The following is an 8,051-nucleotide window of genomic DNA, read 5'->3' as shown; positions in this document are numbered from 1 at the left end:
TGTCCACTCGCGACCACAGTGAGGGCCTCGGTGGTCACGCGGGCTCAGGAGTGGCTCCCTGTGTCCAAGTGAGGGCTTTCTGGGCTAGTGAGTCCCGGCTCTGAGCCTGGGGCCCCCACCCCCTGCCGTCTCCCCCCTTTGGTGGCAGAGCTCCAGGGACCCCATCTCACGCCTGCACGCCCTGCCCTGGCACCCCCATCTCCGCCCTTGCTCACCACCCTGTTGGCGGCGGGGGTGGGGGGGGGGGCAGCTCCGTGAGGGGAGCCGGGAGGACCCAGGTCCCCGTGGAGGCCGAGCTGGGAGTTCTGGCCGGGGTTCCCGCCGCACCTCAGTGCGAGGAAGGCCAGGCTTTGGGGGCTGAGCGGCACCCCGCCCCGCCAGCTGGGCCGCCTCAGGCCAGTGACTACACCTTTCTGAGCCTCAGTTTCCTCCTCCATGGATGGGGACAACAGTCCCTCCTCCCCTGGGCACACGGAGAGGGTCCAACGAGGTGACAGACACAAGTGTGCAGTAGGTGCCTGTTAAGGGGAGCTGTCAGCTGTCACCAGACACCCCATCGTCCCCCCCCCCCGCCCCCGAGGCGCCCCGGCCAGTCTTGCTGCAGGACAAATAAGGCTGTGACTGGCGTCTGTTCCTGCCAGGGCCCCTCGTCGTCCGGGCTCGGGCCTGCTGCCCCCGACGGCCAGGCTGGACAGGCATCCCTCCGCCCAGAGCAGAGGCCCCAGTGGTGGAGAGATTCGGCCCCTCCCCACCACACCTGCCCCTTGCGGGCATCCTAGCTCCGGACTCGGACTCCGGTCTCCTCGGCTGAGACCGCTGGGACTTCAGGGGAAACCCGTTTGGGGGGGCGAGGCAGGAGAGGCAGGCTGAGCCAGGTCGCGCAGGGGTGGGGCTTTGGCCGGGGGCGTGGCCTGGGCCGGTGGCGGCTTAGGCATCTTGTGTGATGGGGTGACGCGGGGCGGGGGGCGGGGGAGCAGGGCCGGGCCCTCCACAGCCGTGTGCGTCAGCCGCCCCGCACCCCGGGGTGGCCCTGCGTGTGGGGGCACAGGGGCCTTACCCGGTGGGGCTGGGCGCAACCAGAGAGGGCAGATGCGGACCAGGAGCCCTTTCTCCTGGTCTCTCTGGGGCCGTGTGCACCAGGGGGTGAGGGGTCCTGGCCCCCAAGGAGGGGGAGGTAGGTCGTCGTTTGTTCATTTTCCACGGTGCTCGTCGCGTCCCGCCCATGCCCGGGGCTGGGTTTGAGGCTGTACCTGTGGGTCTGGCCCCTGGACGCGGGTGGGGCGGTCGGCACTTAGCGACTGATCCTGGCCTCCTGTGGGCAGACGGCCGGCCTCCTACGTCGGAGGGCGGTGTGTGGGGACTCCTGGGGGACAGCTGGCCTCCCGTCGCAGTGCTGGAGGTCAGGCACGCCCTGCCCAAGCTCCAGGCCCGCACAAGGGGTCCTTAACACCAGGTGACGGGTTAGACCAGCTCAGCGTGCTCAGGGGTCCTCGAGCCTCGCCCAGGACCAGGGTTGGGGTGCCGTGTCTCGAGTCTGTGGCACCCAGCTGTGTCCCCGGGAGCGGCGTTTCGGGCCTCCGCACCCGCATTCCCATCCGCAGCTGCCCACCAGGCCCCACCGTCGGGGTGTGATCCCCAGACCGCTGGCGATGCTGGACCCTTTTCGGTCCCTTGCCCTTGGCCCTCACGGGGGTTGTTCCTTGAGGGCTTCCGGAGATTGAAGCCCAGGTGGCAATGGATGTGCCGTCGTGGGTCACTGTCCCTCCCTCCCGGTCAGAGCCTGTCCTCAGCTCCGAGGCCACCAAAGCCCCTTCCTCCCCCCAGGCCCGCATGTCGAATGAGGCGCCACCAACAGGCCCCTCAGCTGTTCTGGGGGATCTGGCTCATCTCCCGTGGCCTCCGTGGCCCCCCCACAGGCGGCCGCTGCTGGCAGCCGGCCGGTGGCGCGTCTGGAGGGGGTACGGGTCCCAGCCCCTGCGCGTCTGGTGGCCTCACGCCCTGCGGCACAGCCCCGAGCAGAGGCCGTAAGCAAGACTGTGTTTATCACAACAGGTGGCCCGGACTCAGCCTGGGGGCCACAGTCGCCAACCCCTCTCCCCAGAACAGGGCAAGCGGGTGTCGGGCTGGCGGGCCAGCTGAGGTCCCAGGGAGATAAGGAGTCTGGGCCTGTGTCCCCGGTAGGTGGCCCGACCCCGGCGCCCCATGTCACACTTGGGTTAGCGTCCTGCTTCTCGGGCTGGGTGCAGGATGAGTGCGAGCCGGACGGACAGACTGACACATGTTCTCTTTGGTCCAGGGAGCAGCTGCCCCACCCCCTGGGCTTCTGATGACGCCTTCAGGTAGGCCCCAGCTTTGCACCGCCTCGGGACGGGGGAAGTGAGGGTCACGGTGGCTGTGGCGACGGCCGGCCAGAAACCGCAGCTGACAGGGCAGCACGTGGAAGAGGGGCAGTGGTGGGAGCCAGGCCGGAGCGGGCTGTGGGCGGTGGGACAGCAGTGAGCAGCCGGGAGGGGCCCTGGCCCCAGCGGGGGGCAGGCCCGGGCAGTGAGGGGAGGGTGGCGTGGCCGAGTGTGGCCAGCTTGCCCAGGGCGGGTGTGTGGATGGAGCGGGCAGGCCCGGGCCACCTTGGAGCCTCAGCCTTCGGGAGGGACCCCTGTCCTTGAGGTGACGGAGAACAGAGGTGAGGGGTCCCAGTGACGGGCAGGGAGTGAGGGGAAGACTTGGGGTCCCCCAAGCACAGTTAGAAGGTGAGCGCTGGGCAGAAGCAGGCTCTAACTCTGGGAAAGGCCTGGGAAGTTGGGGGAAGCTGAACTTCGGGCAGGTTGGCCTCGGGCAGGGTGGGGAGGGGTAGCTGGAGGTCAGGGCTCCTGACCTTATGCTCTTGGCGGGGCCTCTGGGCTGGGGGACCCTAATGAGCCCGGATTCTCCACCCTTCTTTGGAGATACAGGACACCTGTTGGGGCCGTTGCCTGCAGGCTGACCCGGAGGGGACGTCTGGGGGCAGGAGGGGGCGGGCAGGGCCATCGGCAACCAGGGCCCACGGGAAAGCCCCACGCCAGCTGGACTTGGGGCTCCCTGGGCGGGGATAGGGTCCTGGGGGCCACCTCTGACCATACCGTCCCCTGACATCCACTCGCAGATCGTCCTAGACACCTCCCCTGCTGTCCAGCCGCCTCCTCATAGGGGCCTGTGGCCGCCTGTAACCCAGGCACGGGGTGTGCCCCCAGCAGCAGCAGGTGGGGCCGGGGGCACAGGTGTCAGGATCTACTAGAGGATGTGGGCCCTTCCCACTGAGGCCGGGGGCTGGGGACTGGGGCCCCGGGTCTGGCAGGGACAGAGACGAACTGGGCCCGGGGTTGTGTGGCCAGAGCCTTGGTGACGGCGGGGGCGCCCAGGGCAGGCAGGACTGGGCCTGCCGTGCGGTTGGGGGATGGGGGGGCAGGGCAGCACTCATCGATGATCTGCTTTGTTCCGGAAAGCAGCTAAGGAGATTATGAGATGGTGGGAGCAGCTTGAACGCAAGGAACAGGAGGGGGGCGGGGGGTGAGGGGGATGAGATGGGGGCAGAGTGGGAGGCAGCAGGGAACCAGGGGGGAGCTCACAGTTTGCAGGGGGTGGTAGGGCACAGCACCCCCTGTCCCTGACAAACACCAGTTAGAGGCCGAGGCCAGGAGGGAGCAGCCAAGGACTTTCTAGAACAGTTCTGGGCTTTCTAGAACCTTCCACCCTTCTCCTGCTTCCTACCCCCAGCAGACTGTGAACTGGGGAAGACATGAGTCTAACCCCAAAAGTAGTTGCGGAGTCTCAGGGGCTTGTCCACGTGACCTTGGGTCAAGGCCCAGCCCCCTTCTTGGTTTTGAGGAGCCCCTGTGCAGAGGCCGGGCTTCCTGCCTAGTCTCCCCTCAGATCCCTTTTCAGCCCTTGAGGGGCTCTCCCAGCTCCACCCAGGCCTTTGCCTCTGCCTTTCACCTGTTATTCCTTCTCTCGGTACTTGCCTCCTTCTCCAGGCAGCCTGCCCTGATCTCTCCTGGCCTCACTAGTCTAGGTGTCTCCCCCGTCCTCTCGGGTTACATGGGGGAGGGTCTGCATCTGACCCTCTGTGTGCCAGTCCCCTCCCCCCAGGCTGGCTGGGGGAGAGTCCCACACTGTTGGTGTGCAGAGCCCTCGTGGACACGGTGTGGCTGGGCCCTTCCCTGGTGCCCGCGAGGGGAGAGGGCCCTGGCCCTGAGCCACCTGCCAAGGCCACCGTCCGCTGGGAGGAGGCTTCCTCACCTGTGGTAGATTCTGTGCGCTACGAATGCAGCAGGGCCACCGAACCCCTCACCTCGGAGCTGAGATGTTCCGGGGACTGAAAACAGCCTGTTCTTCGCTTGATAAGTGCGCACACGCTCTTCAAACTGCCAAACAGAGCAGGCCTGGTGGCATGACCTTGCTGGGCCCCGAGCGGATCCGGGCACCAAGTGCCCTAAGCCTGGCTTAGAAGCTGAGTGTGCCCAGGGCCCTCTCCCTGTTCCTCGGGATCAACACGTCCCGCTTTGCCCAGACCAGGAAGGTGGCCACCCCCACGTCCAGCAGGAACCTGCCTTCCCTCCTCGAGGACCCTGGTCAGCTCGGTGCAGCCAGAGTCAGTGACGGCCATTGCCTGATGCTCGGGCCCTCCCTCCCCTTCTCTGCGGCGGGGTCGTGGGTCTTCCTCATCTGGGACCCATCCCTGCTCCCAGTCTCCTGCACACCCCCCCCACCACCACGTACAGGCCTCCATGGGGGTCTGGAGCCTCTCCTGGGTGCCGGAGGGGGGATGGGGAGCTCTTGGGGTGGGAGGGGGGCACAGGACGGGAGGGGTGCTGGGGGGGTGGGGAGCTCTCGGGGTCCGGGGGGGGGCGCAGGACGGGAGGGGTGCCGGAGGGGGGGTGGGGAGCTCTCGGGGTGGGAGGGGGGCACAGGACGGGAGGAGTGCCAGGGGTGGGGGGTGGGAAGCTCTCTGCCGAATAGTCTACCGGGTCAGCCCAGCCCTCGGCCACCCCGGGAGTCTCACTGTCCTTTCTCCCGGCAGGAGCCGCGGGGCCTGAGAGACCGTGGGGCGAGGCGCCCCCCTACGTGAACATCCCCGTCAGCCCCTCCTCCAAGACGCAGCTGCACTACATGGGCCTGGAGCTCCAGGGCGCCGGCGCGGGGGTCCGAGGTGGGTCCCCCCCACCCGGGGGCTGCAGCCCCGGGGTCCTGGGGGGCCTTCCCCTCCGGGGGAGCTCTTCCCCCAACGCCCCCAAGTCCACGCCCCTCTGACTGTGTCCCCTGAGGGCGTCACCCACCTGCCTCCCAGCTTGGCCCCCCGTCCCCCATCGCCCCTCCCGGGCCATCGGGCGGGCGGGCGGAGGCCTCTGCGGGAGGCGTGGGCCCCGCGGGCTGACCCGAGGCCGGGGCTGCTTTCAGGGGCCGGCGCCTCCCGCTACGCACAGATCGACATCACGGCCACCGAGGCGGCCCACAGGGCGGGGGCCCAGCACGCGCAGACCCGGGAGGAGCGGCTGCCCGAGCTGGAGCAGAGGAGGAAGGGGGCCCCGCGGTGAGGACGGCTCCGCGCAGAGCAGGCCTCCCTCCTGCGGGCGGCGGGCGAGGGCACGGGGGCCCGTCATCTTTGCCGCATCCCCGGTGGTCTGGGCTCCCTGACGGCGGTCTCCTGGTCGCGACCCCACGCGCTCCCCGCCCCCGCGGTCACTGGCACCCAGACCCAGCCTCCGTAAGTCACGCCGGAGCTCAGGCAGGTCAGGAAGGGCCATGCGTCTAGGTGCCAGCTTGCCCACTGGTTGGTTACCTGGGCCGGCGCCGCGTCTCAGCCGAAGGGTGCCCGGGGATCGCAGAGCAGTTTCCGTGGCGCTGGGACGCAAACTGCCTCCGTTCCACGGGCGTGGTGGCCACCCGACTGATGACAGGCATGTCCTCGGAAAACACGTGTCCCCAAGCCACAGCAAGGCCAGACCAGGCCCCGCCTATGCCGAGCATCCTGCCGTCCCCCCGGTTGCCCCCGCTCTGCAGCAGCCTCCAGCTGTGCCCACTCCTGGGTCACCCCTGTCCCGTGCCGGGTGACGGCACCAATGAGCGCTGGGGGCAGGAGGTCTCTTCCACCTTCAGACCTGTCAGGCTGCCCGCGTCGCCCCCACATGTGGTCACCTGACTGCACGGCTTCTTAAGACCCATTACAGTGAGTCATGTAAATAGTTCAAAATTGTTAATGTTCTATTTTTAATATGCACATTATTTTCCTGAAGGATGAGGCGACTTCTTTCTTGTGCTGTGTCTGTAGCGGGCCGTGGCTTCGCTTGACCCTGGACATGGTTCTGTCATCTTGAAACAGCACAGGTGCTCAGGGCCGAGGTTACCCCCGACCTTGGCGGGTCTGGGTGGGGCGTCCATAGGTGTTTCCTCCCCGTGGTTCCTGTGGCCTTGGGGAAGTTGTGTGGCATTTTCATGGCTCAGAGAGCTGGAGGGGGCGGTCGTGGCTCCACTGGCCGATGGGCATCCGGGTGTTGGGAAGTTTCCAGACATTCCCGGGGCTTCCTGACATTCCTCCTTAGGCATGAAAGGGAAGCACCGGGCTGGGCCCTCTGACCCTCATGTCAGAGATGAGATGGGGCTCTGTTCTGCCTGACCAGGGTCTCCACCATAGCCCCCTCAGAGGCCTCCCATCCATGCATCCACCATCATCCCTCTATCCGTCATCCATCCATCCCATCCACCATCCGTTCTGTCCACCAACCACCCATCTGTCATGAATCATCTGTCCATCCGTAAGGCCACCATCCGTCTTTCATCCGCCCATCTACCCACCATCTATCACCCATCTATCCACCCATGACCCATCGCTCGTCACTCATCCACATCCACTCATATCCCTCCCCCCCACCACACCCCTGATCCACTAAGGGCCCAGCCAGCACAAGGGTAGCCCATGGGGCTGACACTCCGTATGTCCTCCTCGGCTGAGATCCCCCAGGTTGGTGGGTTTCCCAACACCAGCACCCTTTTCCTCGGCCGGTCTTCTGAGCCGACACCTGAGTGCTGCGGAAGCTTGTGAGTCAAGGCAGAAGGAAGGAGGCTCAGCCCTGAGCCTCTGGGGCAAATGTCCTGGGTGGGATGCAAAGGCCTCAGGGTTGATCCTGTGAACAAGTCAGGCTCTCAGCCTGAGAGGCCCCCACTAGCACGCCCTGAACAAGATTCTGGGGGTAGACGTCCCTTTCAAATTACAAGGTGGGGGGCGAAGCATGGCCTGCACACCGCGGTCCAGGGTTCCAGCAGTGAGGGGTTGCCCTCTGGGTGAAAGGGGCTCAGATGTCCACACACATCAGCTCTGGGACAGGCAACTCGGGGTCCTGGGCCTTACCAGCGACCTTCAGTGGCTGGTGTCTGGGGTCCACTGTTACTCAAAATGAAATAAGGCTGCTGTGTTTTTGTGACACTGAAACAGGGTCATGGATGTGTTAGGCATTCACAGCTCCCCGAGGGGCTCGGCCACCATGAGCGTGGGTGAGGAAGGTGTGCTTTGGCAGGGAGGGCCTCAGCCAAGGCCAAGGGTGGCCGCCCTCCAGCCCAGGAGGCCTCAGAGTGTGGGGGGCTCAGCCAGCTGTGGCGGCCACACAAGCAGAGCAGGGGGACAGCCCCCCGTCCTTCCAGAGCCGTGAAGGGCTGCACGGCGCTCAGTGGCCAGAGCCCAAGACTGGGGTCAATCTGGCAGAGCGGCTGCAGCTGCCAGAAGGCGAGGTGCACAGGCCACTGTGTGGCCCTGGAGGGGTTTGGGGGCCCCTGTGTAGCCGAACCCAAATTCCATCTGCCGGAAACACAGCAGAGACGATCTCTGAGACGTCAGGTTTGCAGCAGGAAAAGGGGTTTGTTCAAGAGGCGGCCAAAGGAGGAGACGGGAGTGGAGGGAGGGGGTGTGAAGGGGGAAGGGGGTGGCGGTTGGGGGGGCAAGCCTCAAATCCACCTCCTCAAAGGAGGGGGGTCGGGGGAAGCCTGAAGGCGAACGAAAAGGTCTGGGTAGAAGCTGCGGCTGTGAT

The sequence above is a fragment of the Leopardus geoffroyi genome, chromosome B1, assembly GCF_018350155.1.
Source record: "Leopardus geoffroyi isolate Oge1 chromosome B1, O.geoffroyi_Oge1_pat1.0, whole genome shotgun sequence".
In the NCBI taxonomy this organism is placed as follows: domain Eukaryota; kingdom Metazoa; phylum Chordata; class Mammalia; order Carnivora; family Felidae; genus Leopardus; species Leopardus geoffroyi.
The sequence above is the reverse complement of the archived record's forward strand: the minus strand, read 5'-3'. Positions refer to the sequence as shown.